General features: G+C 40.8%; 1 protein-coding gene across 2 annotated transcripts in view; it reads left to right on the forward strand.

Annotated features, from left to right (window-relative positions):
* Positions 1 to 19479, forward strand: part of RBM10 (RNA binding motif protein 10) — a 44091-nt gene that overhangs the window by 2730 nt on the left and 21882 nt on the right. Inside the window, exon 2 of one of the 2 annotated variants that reach the window (XM_083420975.1) lies at positions 18685 to 18908. The gene's annotated coding sequence lies outside the window, so the exon portion shown is untranslated. The remainder of the gene's footprint in view (positions 1 to 18684; positions 18909 to 19479) is intronic. The other variant, XM_083420974.1, reaches the window with a different exon arrangement.

The following is a 19479-nucleotide window of genomic DNA, read 5'->3' on the forward strand; positions in this document are numbered from 1 at the left end:
CACAGGGCAACCCAGATGAGTTGGCAGGGAATCATCCTATAAAGTAGATAAGCAAGATGGCTAGCTTAAAAGCAATTACATCAAATGTGAGGGGGTTGGGAAACCCTATCAAAAGAAAATGCATCACCTTGTATGTAAACACCATGAAACCACACCGCCTTCCTACAAGAAGTACACAACCCACCCAAAGGAAGCAAACTCCTGAGCAATCCCTGCTTCAGTCAACAATAGGTAGCACCTGGCTCAGGAAAGGCCCGTGGAGTAGCCATAATACTCAGTAGAGACCTGAACTTCAAAGCCTAAAAGACAAAAGAGGCAGATTCATCTTTGCTAAAGGGACACTAGATGGCAAAACTAAACTGACAATTGGCTCCATGTATGCCTCAAACTCAAATCAACTAAGAGTTTATCCAGAAAACACTGAACAGGTTCCTCTCCTCCTCTGAAAGGGGAGCAATACTGGGAGGTGACCTCAGCCTAAATATGAGAGGCATCTCCCTGAAAGACACCCACCATACAACCCCATGGGCAACCTTCCTCCGAAGGAAACCCCAAACAATTAGGGAATCTTACAAGTTGCTAAAAATGCTTTAAAAAAGGGTCTCTGTGACAATTGGGGTGAAGAAAACCCGAGAGACACCCGCCACACATTCTAGTCTGGGCGCAATGACACAGTATCCAGACTAGACAACATTCTGCTCACACAAGGTCTGATCCCCTCAGTGGAATCAACTGACAACTGATAGGTAACATTAAAATCACAGATCACGCCCCAGTATAAGCTACCCTTAAAATAAGAGAAGGGACACAAACCACCCCATCATGGTCCGTCAGTCCTATCCTAACCACAATTAAATTGGCGAGAGTCTCACAAAAACTCTCGAAAACTACTTCAAAGAAAATGATGTAGACAATATAACAACCCCTCTCATTTGGGACGCAATGAAAGTGGTCACCAGAAGAGCTTTCATAAAAGAGAAAACATCCCTTAAAAAACAAACCTCCTCAAAAATTAGCAAAATAGAACAAGACATCACGGCCCTCTCTTCATGCAACAAACAAACAGGAGCTAAAGAATTCCTTACACTTATAGAACAAAAAAGGAGGGAACTAGACTCCCTAGAAATCAACAAAACAATGATCAACTTTCTATACTCTAAACAAAGCTTCTATGAGTATGGAGGGGAAACAGGTGTAGGAAAAAATCACTCAAAACACGAATACATTGCATCACTAAAAAAGATGGCAACATTCTCCCCCAAAGAAATAACCTCAGAATTTGCAGAATTTTACTCCAACCTATACGCCTCCCACAGCCCGCCCAAGGAGAAAATCAGAAAATTCCTAGCAAGGCTGACCATGCCTACCTTAACTGATGAGGAACAGGAATTCATGCTTAGTCCTATCACCCCAAAGGAAATAGAAACAGCCCTCAAAAACCTGAAGCCACACAAAGCCCCAGGCCAAGATTGCTTTACAGCAGAATTCTATAGGAAATTCAAAGAACCCCGATGCCCTACATGACCTGCCTATTTGATGACATCATAAAAGGGGGTCCCATTCCTAAAACCTGGACCTTCTCCAAGATAGTCTCCATACCAAAACCACTGAAAGACAGCCTCAAAGTAGAATCATACCGCCCAATCTCATTGATAAACCAAGACTGCAAGATACTCACATCATTCTTGGCCAACTGTCTAATTTTTTTCCTACACAAGTTAATAGCCCCAGACAAGACTGGCTTCATCCCCGGTTGCCATATAATAGACCCCAGTGACAATTATGTCCCTAGACATCCTCAAAGCTTTTGTTTTTGTTTTTTTAAGCATCTTTATTGAATTAAAATACAAATATATATACATAGGTAAAGGGACCCCTGGCCATTAGGTCCAGTCGGGACCAACTCTGGGGTTGGGGCGCTCATCTCGCTTTATTGGCTGAGGGAGCCGGCGTACAGCTTCCGGGTCATGTGGTCAGCATGACTAAGCCGCTTACGGCGAACAAGAGCAGCGCACAGAAATGACATTTACCTTCCCGCTGCAGTGATACCTATTTATCTACTTGCACTTTGGCGTGCTTTCAAACTGCTAGGTTGACAGGAGCAGGGACCAAGCAACTGGAGCTCACCCCGTCGCGGGGATTCAAACCACCAACCTTCTGATCAGCAAGTCCTAGGCTCTGTGGTTTAACACAGAGTGGTTTTCTCTTTTTTAGCTTCTGGAATTTTATGTTGGCTTAGAAGGTATTCTATTTCTTCCCCTACGTCTGTATTTTTTTAATAAAGCTCTTCATAATATTGAACAAATTTTCGTGTTATTATTTTGGGATCATCTATGCTTCTTCCTTCTATTTTTAGTCTATTGATTTGTTTCTCATTTCTTCTTCTTTTGAATAGCCAGGCCAGGTATTTACCCAGTTTATTGGCAAACTCAAAGTTGTTTCATTTTAGAGTTTTCAAATTCCATTCGATTTCTTGCTTGATTTTGGACAAATATTCTGATTGTAATAGTTTAATCTCTTTTTTAATTTTTTTCATTATTTGGATATTTATTCAATTCTTTTTCTTTTCTTTTTATTTCTTCTAATAAATCATTTTTTTCCTTCTCTTTTCCTTTTCTTTGTAAGGCATTTTGCTTTATAAAATACTCTGATAACTGCCTTGCCAGCGTCCCATACTATTGTAGGTTCAGTGTCTTGTTTGTTATTAAATTCAAAAAATTCTTTCATAGTTCTTTTTGCACCCTCTAATACTCTTTCATCATTAAGTAAAGATTGATTCAACTTTCATCTTTTTATTCCTGTTCTCCAGTCTGATTTAAGTTTTAATAAAATCAGATTATGATCCGAGATGGTTTTTGGTAGAATTTGTGATTCCTCGATCCTCCTTAGCATATCTGTCGGGACCCATATGGCATCGATCCTTCTTACTGATTCATTTGGCTCTAATCTCTTTCTTTCTTTTTTACTAATAAGTTTTTATTGTTTTCATAAAATATACACTTATAATACAAATATGTCACATAATTGCCTTTAGCTCTGCCGAGCTTCTGACTTCTCTACACCCCTTCAGCAAGTATCTTATATTTTCTTACATCGCTTATTCTATTTATTTAACTTTATATTTACCATACGTTGTAAGAGTTATCTCTTATATACACCATGTATTTACTCCAGCTTTCTTCAAAATTCTGCTCATCCCGGTCTCGAATTCTTCCTGACAATCTGGCCAGTTCTGTGTAACTCATCATCTTAACCTGCCATTCCGCAATGGTAATTGCTTCTGTTTTCCAGTTCTGGGCCAGCATAATTCTTGCTGCCGCTGTGGCATATAAATTTTTTTTTTGATCTTTTAAAAAAAAAATCCTTCCCCATCAACCCCAGTAGAAAGGCTTCGGGTTTTTTTGGAAAAGTGTATTTAAAAGTTTTCTTGAGTTCATTGTAAATTAATTCCCAGAAATTTTTCACTTTACCACAGGTCCACCACATGTGGTAAAGATCGCCCTCCGCCTCTCTGCATTTCCAGCATTTCTTATTTTTCATTCTGTACATCTTTGCCAATTTTACCGGCGTAAGATGCCACCTATAAATCATTTCCCATAAATTCTCCTTTAATGCTGTACAAGTCATAAATTTCATATTTACATTCCATAAATCATGCCATGCGTCTAATTCAATATTATATCCAAAATCAGTGGCCCATTTTATCATGACTTCTTTTACTTCTTCATCTTCAGTGTACCAGTCCAATAACAAATCATACATTTTAGATAATAATTTATTTCTGCCATCTATAATATCTATTTGAAATTTTGATTTCTTATCTTCAAACCCCAATTTCTTTTTGTCCTCTTTCAGTATATCGTCCTGTGAGTCATTCTAAAAAGGAGAGTCTCAGTCTGTCCAAAACTTCTAAATCTTTCTTAATCTCTTTCCATGTAACTTCATAATTATCTTTGTACAGATTTATATTTTTTGCTGTCAACTATATTCCCAGATATTTCACTTTCTTGGCCACCATAATTCCTGTCTCCTGTTGCAGTTCTTCTGTCTCTTCTTTATTCATATTTAACATTTTGGTCTTACTCTTATTAAGTTTGAACCCCACCACTTTACCCCACCACTTTATTCTTCTATTCTCTGTAAGGCTTCTTGTACACTTCTCTTTGGATCCTGTAATGTTAGAACTAAATCATCCGCAAATGCTTTTATTTTGAATTCTTTAGATCCTACCTTGATCCCTCTAATTTCTGAAGTTTCTCTCAGAGTCTTATTTGGAACCTCTAAAACTGATAAACAACAGGGGTGACAGAGGACATCCCTGTCTAGTCCCCTTAGAAATATTGAAACTTTCCGATACATTATTATTTATAATAAGTTTGACTTTTTGATCTTGATATATAACTTCAAAACCCTTCATAAACCCTTTTCCAATTCCCATTATTTTCAAATTTCATAAACCACCAAGAGACATTATCAAATGCTTTCTCCACGTCAATAAAGACCAACGTGGCTTGTTTGTCATTTCTACTTTCTAAATACTCAGTAATGTCTACAGTATTTCTCACATTATACTTCAGCTGTCTCCCCGGTAAAAAACCAGCTTGATCTTTATGGATTATTTCATTTAGAAGTCTTTTTAGTCTTTCTGCCAAAACATCTGCAAATAGTTTATAGTCATTATTCAGTAATGAAATAGGTCTGTAATTTTTGACCTCTAAACCGTCAGTATCTTTTTTTGGAATTAAAGTAATATGTGCTTCTTTCCAAGTGCCGGGGATTTTCCCTTCCTTTAAAATATTATTCATCACCTCACACAACACTGGGATTATTTGGTCACTTAATGTACCTTTACCTTTAATGTTTTGTAGTATTTAGCTGAAATGCCATCTGGACCTGGAGTTTTCCCAATTTTCATTTTCTTTATTGCCTTTCCAATTTCTTGTTCTGTAATTGTCTGATTTAATTGTTCTTTCTCTTAATGTAATCTGTCGTAATTGGTGTTTTTGTATATAATCTTCTATTGCCAGTTTCTTTCTTATATAGGTCTTTATAGTATTTCTGAAATACCTTTCTTATTTCTTTGGGGTCCTCTATCATCTTTTCTCCCTCTCTTATTTTGCATATTACATTTTGTTTTTGTCTTGCTTTTAGTTGCCATGCCAGATATTTTCCTATTTTATTAGCCGATTCAAAGTTCTTTTGTCTCAGCATTTTTATTCTCCATTCTACTTCTTGATTTACCACCATGGAAAACTGAGCCTGCAACAACTTTCTATTTTGTTTTATTGTTTCATCTTTTGGTTTAATTGTTAGCAATTCTCCATTAGATGAGCTAGAATTTCCTCTTTTTTTCTTTTTTCTACCCCTTTTCTGAAAACTATTGTTTTGAATTAAGAAGCCTCTCATAACGACTTGGCTTGCATCCCATACTGTTTCTATGGGTGTTCTTTTATTTAAGTTCCAATTAAAATATTACCGTATTTTTCGCCCTATAGGACGCACTTTTTCCCCTCCAAAAATGAAGGGGAAATGTGTGTGCGTCCTATGGGGCGAATGCAGGCTTTCGCTGAAGCCCGGAGAGCGAGAGGGGTCGGTACGCACCGACCCCTCTCGCTCTCCAGGCTTCAGTGCTGCCACCCCGCTATTCCCCGAGATGATCTGGAGGCTGGCGGGGGTTGGAGAAGCAAGCTTGCTTCTCCCCCCTGCCAGCCCCACAAGCTCGGGGGATAGCGGGGAGGCAAAGCGCCGCCACCCCGCTATTCCCCGACCTGATCTGGAGGCTAGCGGGGGGGGGAAGCAAGCCTGCTTCTCCCCCCTGACAGCCCCACAAGCTCGGGGGATAGCGGGGAGGCGGAGCACTGCCACCCCGCTATTCCCTGACCTGATCTGGAGGCTGGCGGGGGTTGGAGAAGCAAGCCTGCTTCTCCCCCCTGCCAGCCCCACAAGCTTGGGGGATAGCGGGGAGGCAAAGCGCCGCCAGCCCGCTATTCCCCGACCTGATCTGGAGGCTGGCGGGGGTTGGAGAAGCAAGCCTGCTTCTCCCCCCTGCCAGCCCCACAAGCTCAGGGGACAGCAGGGAGGCGGAGCGCCGCCACCCCGCTATTCCCCGACCTGATCTGGAGGCTGGCGGGGGTTGGAGAAGCAAGCCTGCTTCTCCCCCCTGCCAGCCCCACAAGCTTGGGGGATAGCGGGGAGGCGGAGCACCGCCACCCCGCTATTCCCCGACCTGATCTGGAGGCTGGTGGGGGTTGGAGAAGCAAGCCTGCTTCTCCCCCCTGCCAGCCCCACAAGCTCGGGGGATAGCGGGGAGGCGGAGCACCGCCACCCCGCTATTCCCCGACCTGATCTGGAGGCTGGTGGGGGGGTGGAGAAGCAAGCTTGCTTCTCCCCCCTGCCAGCCCCACAAGCTCGGGGCACAGCGGGGCAAGCCGCTGCCCCACGGAGGCTAGAGAGGCTGTCCCTGAAGGCAGAAGAGGGAGACGGAGCGCTCCGTCTCCCTCTTCTAGCTTGGGGATTGCTGCGCAAACCTGGGGGGGAAATAAAAAATTTTTCCTTGATTTCCCCCCCAAAAAACTAGGTGCGTCCTATGGGCCGGTGCGTCCAATAGGGCGAAAAATACGGTATATAATTGTTTCTTTTGCCTTGTTTATTATCTTTTGATATTGAATAAACTTTCATTCATTCTCCATCTAAATGATAAAGGATCTTTTCCTCTCACCTCCAGATACACCGGGTTGTGGTCAGAGAAAGTCATTGGAAGAATTTCCGATTTGTATATTCTTGGGACGAATTCCTTAGATGTCCAAATAAAGTCTGTTCTCCCCCAACTTTGATTTGGATCTGGAAAAAAAGTAAACTGTTTTGTTGTGGGGGGTTTTAGTCTCCATATATCTATTAGTCCCATAGTTTCCACCAGATCGAAAAACGGTCTAGGTAATTTACCCTCATTTGTGTCTCTTTTTTTGTTGATCTGTCCAGGTCTGGAATAACCACACCATTAAATTCTCCCATTAATATCAAATGTTGGTCCAGAAAATCCAGCAATGTTTTGCTAAGTTTTGAATAAAAGTCCGCCTTTTTATCATTAGGTGCGTAAATTCCAGCTACAATTATCTTCTCCCCTTGAAATGTAATTTGCGCTATTAACACTCTTCCATCTTCGTCTTTATAAATTAATTTTGGGTCAAGTTTTTCTTTTATATATAACACCACACCTATTTTTGTTTTTATCTGAAGCAATAAAGTCTCTCCCTAATCTTTTATTGCTTAAAATCCTCTTGTGTTTTCTTGCGACATGTGTTTCTTGTAAAAAATTATATCAAGGTTCAGTTTAATCAATACATGTTCGATTTGATTTCTTTTTCTTTTATTATTAAGCCCATTTACATTCCATGACAATATTCTCAAAGCCATTTTTATTTATTTAAAGCTGTTGTGAAATCTGGTTCAAATTTGGTATTCTTTGCTATTAGTCTCTTCTTCTTCTTCCTCTCCTTCGTCCTTCTCTTCTTCCTCTTCTCCTCTTCTCTCTTGCTCTTGCTGTTCTCCTACTGGTCTTATCTTCTCCACCTTTCCCAACTCCTTATCGTATCTTCTAACAAATTTCTCAAGATCCTGAGGGCTAGATAATTTAAATCTCTTTTCTTTGTAGCAGAAGGAAATCCCTTCCGGAAATTCCCATCTGTGTTGAATTCCATTTTTCTTTAACTGGCTCACTAATTGTTTGTAAACATCCCTTCGAAGAAATCTGGATGGAATTTCTTTAAATATGATAATTGCCTTCCCGTCAATGTGCAAATTTTTATTATAATTTAATCTCAATATTTCATTCCTAATGTCCATAGAATTAAACATAACCAGCACATCCCGCGGCAATTTCTTCCCTCTTGCTTTGGCAGATTTTACTTTTATTCTAAATGCATTTGCAATTGTAAATCCAATATCCTCTTCTTTCATGTCCATCCAGATCGCTCATTTTTTGATTAATTTCATTGAGTCCTCTAACACTTTAGATTTTACCGTTAAATCCTTTACTTTGTCTGTTCCCCCACCACCGCTCTAGTTTTTTGTCTAATGTGTCCTGCACTTCTCATGTAGTTGTTCCAACAGAGAACCTATTTTGTAGAATGTATTCACCAGAACCTCTTGTTTTGCCATTCTTATCCAAGGTCTTATCCAAGGTCACTTATTTCACACAGTCCTTAGTTCTTAGTGGAAAATTCCTTGATTCCACTTCGCTGTTACAATTTCTATTTGTATCTGTCCTTTAAATCCAAGTCCAATAACAAAGTTACCATTCAACTTTCAGTTACTTTTCTCCTTTTTAAGTGCAGAGGAAACAATGAAAAGGATATATTCAACTGTCCATCAGCTTATTCAACTGTCCATCAGGATGTATTTCATTCCCAGTAAATAATTTTCTCAAATCGTCGATCTTATTGACAGCCCAATCCCAGGCTCAAAACAGTGGTAAATTATCTTGTCTCGCTCACTCTCCTGCAGGTTTAAACAATCCACAAAGAATTCCCCCCTCTTCTCCTGCTTCCAAGGGGGGTTCGATGTCTTAGCCTTGTCACATGTGTTTCTTGCAAACAAATCAAGTCCAAATGTTCTTTTTTAAGTAAATGGAAGACCCTTTTCCTTTTTTCAGGGGAGTTAGCGCCATTAATGTTCCAACTTAATATTTGTAGTGCCATTATGTAGTTACTTTTTTCTTCCCTCCAACTGCGCCAAGTGCTTGTTCTTCTTCCGTCGGTGATGTGTTCGTTGGGTCCACTTTTCCAAGTTCTTTCTGCAGGTCTTCCTTGTGTTTATTCAGAAACTTATCTCTGTCTTTTTCTGATCTTATTTTTATCTTCCTTCCTTTAAAGGTAAAAGAGAGGCCTTGGGGAAATTCCCACCTAAAAATAATTTGGTTCCTTCTCAGCAAAGCAGCCAATCCACCATAGTTGGACCTAAGGTCCAGAAGATGTTTCGGAATATCTTTAAATATTTCCACCCTTGACTGCTCTATTACTAAGGAGTTCTTGTAGTGCTGGCTTAAGATTACCGTATTTTTCGCTCCATAGGACGCACTTTTTTACTCTTAAAAAGTAAGGGGAAATGTCTGTGCGTCCTATGGAGCGAATGTGTGGTCCCTGGAGCCAAATTGCCGGAGTGTGGCACACTCTTGGACTGCTCTTTGGTGGTGGTGGTGGTGGTGGTGGAGCCGCGCTCCTCTGCCGGCAGCCTCGGCTTCCCCCTGCAGTCTCGGGAAGCTTCGGAGCAACGGGAAGGCTGTGCGCCCATCCCCCACGCTCCTGGGCTGCTTCATGGGGGTGGGGGGGTGCTGCTTTGCCAGCAGCCTGCGTTTCCCCCTCAAGCTTTGGAGCAGCAGGCAGCCTGCCCCACACTCCTGTGCTGCTGAATGGGGGTGGGGGTGCTCTCTGCCAGCAGCCTGCATTTCCCCCTCAAGCTTTGGAGCAGCTGGCAGCCTGCCCCACGTTCCTAGGCTGCTGAATGAGGGTGGGGGGTGCTGCTCTGCCAGCAGCCTGCCCTTTTCCCTCAAGCTTTGGAGCAGTGGGCAGGCTGTGCACCCATGCCCCACGTTCCTGTGCTTCTGAATGGGGATGGGGGGTGCTCTCTGCCAGCAGCCTGCTCTTTCCCCTTAAGGTTTGGAGCAGCAGGCAGCCTGCCCCACATTCCTGTGCTTCTGAATGGGGATGGGGGGTGCTCTGCCAGCAGCCTGCCCTTTCCCCTTAAGGTTTGCAGCAGCAGGCAGCCTGCCCCACGTTCCTGGGCTGCTGAATGGGGGTGGGGGGGTGCTCTCTGCCAGCAGCCTGCCTTTCCCCCTCAAGCTTTGGAGAAGTGGGCAGGCTGTTCGCTGAGAGAGGGGAGGAAGAGGACGGAGAGGAGGGGGACCAAGAAGCTGGGTGAAGGGAGAGCTGTGAGTGGAGAGTCATGGTAGAGGGCAAAGGAGAGGGAGCAGTGAAGGGAAGAAATTGCAGATGAGTTTGGGTGAAAGGGATGGAGAGGAGGAGGCTGGAAAAGGGGACTGTGCTTCTTGGGGAGGGGGAGAAAAAAGTGGGGAGAAGGAAAGCCTCCCAAGCCCGCTGCTGAGGGGCTCTGCTCAGCTGTTTCTTGACTGTAATTCAAGTAAAGGGAATGTTTGCGAGCAGCAGGCAGGCTGTTCGCTGAGAGAGAGGAGGAAGAGGACTGAGAGGAAAAAATGTGGCATTAGCAATGCTTTGGATGGAAACGAAGATGGTATTTTACATGAAGATAGCGAAGAAAGTGGTGTCAGTGATTGTGAGCAACTGAGCTTCATAAATTCTGACTCTAGCAGTGATGAGTTCTTGGGGTTCACAGAAGACTAGAAGAGTACTCAAACCTTAGTCTCTCTTCATTTGTTAATGACAGTGATAATGGTTCTTAATGCCATTGTTGACTGCTGTTCACTTAACATGGCTGTAATATGATTCTGATATAACAGTAGTTTATACAACATTTGATTCAGAATATTTTTTCCTTGTTTTCCTCCTCTAAAAACTAGGTGCGCCCTATGGTCAGGTGCATCCTATAGAGCGAAAAATACGGTGTGTCTCTTTCTTCTTTGGTTCTTAAGGTGATCAGACAATCTCTTACTCTGTTCTTCTCTTTCCTCCCTCCTCTTCCAAGCCTGAAGGCTCTCACGATTCTAAAATCCTCTTGTTTCAACTCCCAAAATTCTATAAATTGCTGCGTGAGGAAGTCTGCCAGATTATCCTTTTCCACTTCGGGTATCGCTCTGATCCTCGTTAACCTGTTTATCCTTGGTTTGTCTTGTCCACCTTCCTGCTAGTCTCTTCAACTTTTTTATTTGTATCCTCTGCTTTTTTAGTAAGTTGTTCTAATGTATCATTTATCTTTTTTAGAACATTAGCCACACCTTCATCTGTAGCCATTTCTTTTAATTTTGGTTGAGGTAGGGCAGGTGGAGTTGTAAATCCAGATACTGAAGCTCTTTGCAACTGTTTCCCAGACCTTGTTGTTGATATATTTATTTTTCTTTTCCCATCTGCCACAACAAATCCACAGCTCAAGGTTAAATCTCACGGCCCCGAAGTCATAACACACAATAGGAAAATTCCACTTGAAGCACTTGTCAGTTGTAGCAATATCAAAAGTTTCCTCTAGAGGGACAAAGTTACTGGCTGAGTTTATCTTTTCTTTTTTTTTTGGATTTTTTTAAAATAAAATTTATTAGATATTTTATAATTATAAAAAGAAAAACAATGAAGAAAAACAATACATGGATTCAACAAACAATACATCAACAATGAAAAAGAGAAAAAAAAACAATACAACAATACAAAATAAAAAACCCAAAAACACACATCCAAATTTTATATCTAAATCTTTCATTAGCTTATTTCCTCGACTTCCTCGCACCTCCCTTTTTTGTATTCTAGTCCAATTTAACTGGTTCAACAAATCCTTTCCCTCCTCTTCAATTTTTATTCTATAATTTATCCTAACACAATTTAACTTTAAATTTTCCACTTTAACACATTAACACTTAATATTCATATAATTCTTAATAACCCTTCTGCTAAAACCATACAGCTTCATTCCAATATACTTCTAACATTCATTAATTTTGCAATATTTCTGTAAATATACTTTAATTTTTTTTCCAATCTTCTTCCATCGACTCTTCTCCCTGGTCTCGGATTCTGCCTGTCATTTCCGCCATTTCCATGTAGTCCATCAGTTTCATCTGCCATTCTTCCCGGGTGGGTAGTTCTTGTGTCTTCCAGTACTTTGTGATGAGAATTCTTGCTGCTGTTGTAGCATACATAAAAAAGGTTCTATCTTTCTTTAACACCAATTGGCCGACCATGCCCAGGAGAAAGGCCTCTGGTTTCTTCAGAAAGGTATATTTAAATACCTTTTTCATTTCATTATATATATTTCATTTAGAGGCTTGACAACCATATGTCAGGAGTGCTCTGATGGTGTTTCCTGCTTGGCAGGGGGTTGGACTCGATGGCCCTTATGGTCTCTATGATTTCCCAGAAGGTCTTAATCCTTGGGCACGTCCACCAAAGATGAAAAAAAGTACCTTCCACTTCTTTACATTTCCAGCATTTATTATCGGGCAGATGATAAATTTTAGCAAGCTTGCCTGGTGTTATGTACCACCTATAAATCATTTTCATTAAATTCTCCTTTAAGGCATTACATGCCGTAAATTTCATACCAGTGGTCCATAACTGTTCCCAGTCAGCCATCATAATATTATGTCCAACATCTTGTGCCCATTTAATCATGACCGATTTCACCATAACAAAGGTTAAATCTCACGGCCCTGAAGTCATAACACACAATAGGAAAATTCCACTTGAAGCACTTGTCAGTTGTAGCAATTTCAAAAGTTTCCTCTAGAGGGACAAAGTTACTGGCTGAGTTTATCTTAGGTCTTTTTTTCTTTTTAAAACTTAGCTGCAACAGTGAAATTAATTTACAACTGTTTCCAGTCCCTTTGTCTTTTTTGTAGCAAAGAAAGCTCAGTCTCTTTGCTTCCGTTTACTTACAAAAAGGGGAAGGCAGACTTCCTGTTTCTAACCTCCCCCGATCGTAGCCAATTTCAATAAATTTTTCCTTTTAAAAGTTCCAAATTCCACTTTACTCATGGGTTGTTGTCAAATGTTCCAAAATTTCCAGGAAAAAGTCAGCGCTCTCCGGCGAAAGATTAGCGGCTTCACTCCACAGAAGTAGCGATCGATTCACAGCACCGCGCCACCCCCCCCCCACTCAGACAGGGATCACCCCTGAAAAAAAGGGGTTCCCTTACGTTTGGGGGGCGCAAATGGTGCCCGCCGAATCCCAAGCTCACAGGCTTCACCTGCCTGTGATTTCTGGAGGGTCTCTGCCTTTGCCGTGGCAGCCAGACCCGATTTCTGCGGAGCGCACCTCTCCCGACGGAGAAGTTTCTCCTTTCGCCGATGGCGCTAACCCGGAAGTCTTCCTCCCATAGCCCTTTCAGTAGCGAATATTTTCATGGGTGAATTTGAGAAATATATTTTAAACAACAATCCCTTTGCATCTGCTTTAATACTTTATTACAGATTTATTGATGATTTGTTTTTCTTGTTTAGGGATGAGAATGAGTTTCTGCAGTTTTCTTCTTGGCTTAATTCCCTACATCCATGTCTATCTTTTTCAGGTCACCATAGCCCCGTATCTTCTTGTTTTTTTTTTAGATGTGGAGATCATAAAACATAATGACTTTTTAGCTGTCAAACCTCATAAAAAACCCACAGATTGTAATTCCCTCCTACAGTATTCCTCGTTTTGCCCTAAACGACTTAGGAACAACTTAACATATGGACAACTCCTACGTCTTAAAAGGAATTCTTCTCTTGATGATGATTTTCATAAGAATGTTGACCAGCTAGTTGATTTTTTATATGCTAGGGGATATCCTCTCAATGTAGTCAATAAATCTAAAATTAAATAATTTGTGAAGGATCGTTCTGAACTACTCAGCCCTTCTAATATTTCACGCACACAAAATCATAAGGGGACAAGATCATGAAAGATGGCTACGACAAAGAATCGCAATTCATTTTTATGTTTAAGACCATTCACCCTGAAGGACTTAATTCTGAACTGGATTTAAATTGTTTTATTTGATGTTTTTCTATTGCTGTTATATTGCTCTGTAACTTTAAATTGAATTACTGTAATTCAGTCTCCAAGTAATGAGTGCATCCTGGGAATGGTTACTTATGCTTCAGGTATCATGCAACTAGTAGCAGTAGTTACATATCCTCATGACCACTGCTCCTTGTGCATTTTTCTAATCTATGGGGTATGTACCCTTGTTCTTCTTATTGTATTTGTAGCATATGGGTTGTAATGTGTGAAGTTTATATATTTTTCACGTACACAGGTCATTGTTTCATATTTGAATTCTTTTGTAGTTGTGCTGAAGAAGATCCCAGCGAAACAGTCAGATTATCCAGGATCACTGTCCTACATTGTTATTCACTTACTACTTCAGCACCACGAACGCCTAAAAAGTTTTTCCGCTTAGCTCACAAGATAGCGTCTATTACTTTGTTTCGATTATAGACTTATTATACTTCTACGGACTTTCAAAGATTGACAGACGTGTTCATTTGATTTCAAATATATTAGAGAATTTACAAGTGTACACATTTTGTTTTTGTTTTTTTGTTGTACTAAATTATGTATATTATGCAATAAGAATTGCAGTGCTATCTAGTATACTGGTCATCGTGTTGCTTGTGTTGTTTGTTGTGTTAAGTTTGCAACACGGGTTGTTCTATACTGGTTCTAAACAGGGCTTAACATAAATCACCACTCCTTTTTTTTACCTGGTCTGCTGAGATAAATTCTTTTCCTAATTTGGGTTTTATTAACACTTTTATTATCTCTTGTGACATGCTTTTCTTGAAAACAAGTAACATCAAGTCTGTTTGATCAGAATATGTTGTATTTTGTTTCTTTTTTTCTTTTCATTTAGTCCGTTAACATTCCAAGACAATGTTTAAATTCCTTTTTATTCATTCAAATATAATAAAGAAAATAAACTAGTTACAGAAACTAATACCCAATACTTTATTGAACTTCTACTTGTTTTCACTACCGTGTTCTAGGGTTGTAGTTTTTGGACTGGACCCTTTTTGGTATGTCTCTCACTTCCTAGTTCGTTCCTATACGTCCTTTGGAATTTTTCGGCTTCTTTTACTGTTTCTAGTCTCCTCCTCTTCCCTTTGAAGGTGAAATAAATTCCTTCAGGGAACTCCCATTTGAAGAATATTGATTTTGCTTTTAGAGCTCTAGTCAGAAATTGCTATTTGTCTCTCTTTTTCAGTAGTTGGGGGGGAATCTTTCAAAATTTTAATATCCTCTCCTCAATTTTGAATTTCTTTTTCCTTTTAAATTGTAAAATCTTATTTCTTAGTCTATTTGATGTGAATGTGATCAGGCAATCCCCAGGCCATTTATTTGCCTTTGCTTTCCTAGAGTTAACCCTGAATATACAGTGGTGCCTCGCAAGACGAAAAGAATCCATTCCGCGAGTCTCTTCGTCTAGCGGTTTTTTCGTCTTGCGAACCATTGTTATGGTTGCCCACCCCATTTGCATTCCTCCGTTCACTTTTTATAGAAGTTACAGCTTAGTCTACTCCTTATTCTCCAAGAAAATGTTTTAACTCCTTCCAGATATTGGAGTAATTGATACTTCTCTGTGAACCGACTTTATACCACTATTCCCAATTACTATTAAATAGAATGCAATCAAATAGAACCACTTATTCAACAGATATCAGAGCCAAAAGATATCTTTCGAGATTTCCAAGTTATTTTTCCTCTCCTCCCTTTTCTAATGAAATTTCCAGTATTTTTTGCTGGTATTATTTCTCCAATCAATTTATGTGTTGTTGTTAATCCCTGCCTTTCTATTTTATTTCTACTTAAATATTTCTTTCATATAAAGCACCTATTAAAATAGGGTGCTGTTTTTTTTCACCACCTGGTGTCGCTGTGTCTAGTCCTTCCACTCTTTCTTGTCACCGTCTCTCTTGTAGTCTTCCGTTCATCTCTTTGTCTTCTTCCCTTCCCTTCTCCTGAGTCATGCTGCAGCTCAAGCCCCTTACAAATCATGCTGCGCCATATTTATTGTGAGTAAAAGTTAAATATTTAGTTCAAGATTGTTTCTCTTTCAGTGTTCCTTTGTGTCCTCCGTTCCTTTCCAGCTTTACTGCTGAGTCCTTTTACGCTTGTAGACCTTTGAGCTTTTGCACTTTCCTCTGCGTTTTACTTTATCGCTGTTTTGGGCTTTCCTTCCCTTATCTTTTTCCACTGCTGCCCCTGTTCCATTATTTAATATCTAATATTTGTGGTTTTATATCTCCCACCAGTTGCTGGAGGTCTCATTTAGTATTGCTGTTTCCCCACACGCACACACCAGCAGTTTAGATTCCTCACAGTCTTTTTATTTTTCTAGGGGGGCAGGCATGGTCACTGCAGATTACTCCTTATAATTATCTTTTTTAAAACTGAAACTTATGGAGGTTTCCTGTGCTATCTTATATACAGTGAAAAGAATTTCCAGAGTAAAAAAAAAAAAGATTTTCCCGGCCACTGTTCCTGGTGTTCTGGTCTGTTGGAGGATACTCTTTGTTTTACGTCCCCTCCCACGACCTCACAAACGTTGTGTTTACTGTTATTACAGTTCACTTGTTTCTCTTAACTTTTGCATCTCTTTAGCAGCCAGATAGTTGATATTAGGGATAAAAGGAACTGGGAAATTCTACTGCCGCTCTTACCGTTTCGGGTCTGAGGCTTTTTGTCAAGGGGTGTTCATCTCCACGCGTCGGGGGCTCTATGCTCTTAACACCTATTGCTTAAGATGGAGAATATGGAGCATACTTTCTTGACACCGCTGGATACTTTCGATTCAGGGTCACCCCCTGAACCTTTTCTGGGGACGCATAGCCTCTGCGTTACCCCCCCAATAAAACCCTTCTAACAGCTGCTTCTTGGAGCCTCTGTGAAGCACACCTGTCCCAGAGGCAGTAAAAACCGGAAGTCAAAGCTTTTGATTGCTTAGAGTGGAAATACCTATTAGCAGTACTAACTAACATGGAATTTAGTCCCAACTTCTTACAAACCCTCTGAGGCTATGTGCTTCAACATACACCCCATACCCAAAAAGAATTCGCCAACATCACCAAGATAAAACTTTGCTGCACCAAGTTCAGATACCTAGGGGTACAAATAACCAGAAACCTCAACAAATTATACCTCCACAACTACAAACCCTTATGGTGACAAATCAATAAAGTTTAAAGCATGGAAAGAAGTAGGTAAGCTGTCCCCAACCCTATCCCCACTAATTCCCCTGGCACATCACCCATTATTCCACCATGTAGCACAAAACCTCCAGATTAAAACCTGGCAAACCAAAGGCTTATACACCTAACAGACTTCTACAAAAATAACAAACCACATCTACATAAGAAATACAAGACAAACTAGGGGACACCCAAATGCCCTGGCTAACACACCACCGATTACATGCCCTCTTAATCCAGTAGTAAAATCAGCAGCAACTAGGCCCTTGGCAACCTTTGAAAACCTCCTCCTAACAACAAAGGGACACGGCAAAGGGATGGTGTCCGCAATATACAAAATACTACTCCAGAATCCCACAAACCCCCTAAACGTAATCAAAAAACTGGGAGGATGACATAGGCTATGAGATTAACCCCACCCAACGAACCAGAATGTGGTCTAAACCTCCCTTTAAATCCATATCAGCGAAAAGAAAAGATTTCACTCTGAAACTCACAGGTGGTACTTAACACCATGAAAATTAAGGCTAATACACCCAGGAACCTCACCAAAATGCTGGAGAGGATGTACCTCCACAGACACACCTCCACATGTGGTGGGAATATCCTAAGATCCAACTCTTCTGGACATCAATCATACAAGAAATATGCAAAATAACTAAGCAAGTATTAGAAGTCACCCCAGAACTGGCTCTATTGAACATCTTCCAAGACAATAACCCCCACTCACAACACAAAGAGCTCATAACCCACCTACGCTCAGCAGCCAGAAGCATCATAGCCAGACACTAGAGAGACCTGTCATTTGTAGAGGGATCTTGTAATTTTCTATTGCCCTGGTTGTGTTCAACCTTATATGTGTTGTAAGCTCACAGGGCTGCTTTGCTTTCATAGGTGATTGCTGACTCAAAGAGATGTAATAAATCCTGGGTTGCAAATGAGAGTGAGGACACAGTTGCTATTGTAAAGGGATTTTATTTTTATGGTATTTGTAGCTTTATTTGTTGTGGCTCAAAAGTTATTTAGTCCCATATATCTTTCTAAATCTCTCAAACACCTGAAATCCAGGAAAGAATTACTGTATTTTCCATCTATAAGACAATCCCATGTATAAGATGCCCCTCATTTTGGGAGACTCATATTTAAGAAAATGGGGGGAGATGGCCCTGTGTGTAAGATGCCCCCTAATTTTGACATCATTTTTTAGGGGGGGAAACCCTAGTTTTATACATGGAAAAATACGGTATCTCTCTGATGGGCACAATAATGATGTGCTCAAGGTCATACAGCTGTTGATTTCAAATCTTGGAATACATCTGTAGAGACTTGGAACCTAGGCTTACCTGATTAAAATATTTAAAAGTTTCATTTAGGAGTGATAATTTTGCCTCCTAGTAAGATGAAGGAGTCTGAGGTATGTCGTGGTTCTCCATTAAGGTTCAGGAAAAATGTCACATGGTAATCTGTCAACATTCATTCTGTGGGGTAGCCATGCCACCTTACAAGGGAGGAACTGTAGCTTGGTGAACTAGGCCTGAGTTTAGGTTTTGAGCATGCCTTAATCCAGAACCAAGGGACCAAATTGGTTCCATATTTATGGGCATTAGCTAAGTTCATACTTTGGATAGCTTTGAAGTTGTGTGAGTGTACTATAGAAATGATGGATCTGAGAAATAACCAGATAAAATGGGATATATATATGCTTATGTATATAACATGCTGGTGTTTAGTTTTAAAAAGATGCTATCTTCCTCTTCTTATTATTGCTGGTGCCAAGCTAGGGTGGGAATCTCTGTGTGAAAATGCTGCTGATTTATTTCATCTATTTTCTCTGCAGAGATAATTGACACCCCACTTTTGATGATATGCTGGAATGATAGTCACCCACTGAAGAGCCTGGCGTTGGGAGATTCCTGAAGCACTTGCACTTCACGGGTAGCAATGGAGTATGAGAGGAGGTAAAATATTTCTCTAACTATTTCTGGCTTCTAAGATGGAGTAAGGCAAACCACTTTTGCCTGGTGGAGTGACTCAAATGGTTCCTCTTCATCCTGGAGAAGAGTGACTAGTGGGGTGCCACAGGGTTCTGTCTTGGGCCCGGTCTTATTCAACATCTTTATCAACGACTTGGATGATGGACTCAAGGGCATCCTGATCAAATTTGCAGATGACACCAAACTGGGAGGGGTGGCTAACACCCCAGAGGACAGGATCACACTTCAAAACGACCTTGACAGATTAGAGAACTGGGCCCAAACAAACAAGATGAATTTTAACAGGGAGAAATGTAAAGTATTGCACTTGGGCAAAAAAAATGAGAGGCACAAATACAAGATGGGTGACACCTGGCTTGAGAGCAGTACATGTGAAAAGGTTCTAGGAGTCTTGGTTGACCACAAACTTGATATGAGCCAACAGTGTGACGCGGCAGCTAAAAAAGCCAATGCAATTCTGGGCTGCATCAATAGGAGTATAGCATCTAGATCAAGGGAAGTAATAGTGCCACTGTATTCTGCTCTGGTCAGACCTCACCTGGAGTACTGTGTCAGACCTCACCTGGAGTACTGTGTCCAGTTCTGGGCACCACAGTTCAAGAAGGACACTGACAAACTGGAACGTGTCCAGAGGAGGG

This window comes from Podarcis tiliguerta (assembly GCF_965153285.1).
Source record: "Podarcis tiliguerta genome assembly, chromosome: 17".
In the NCBI taxonomy this organism is placed as follows: Eukaryota; Metazoa; Chordata; class Lepidosauria; order Squamata; family Lacertidae; genus Podarcis; species Podarcis tiliguerta.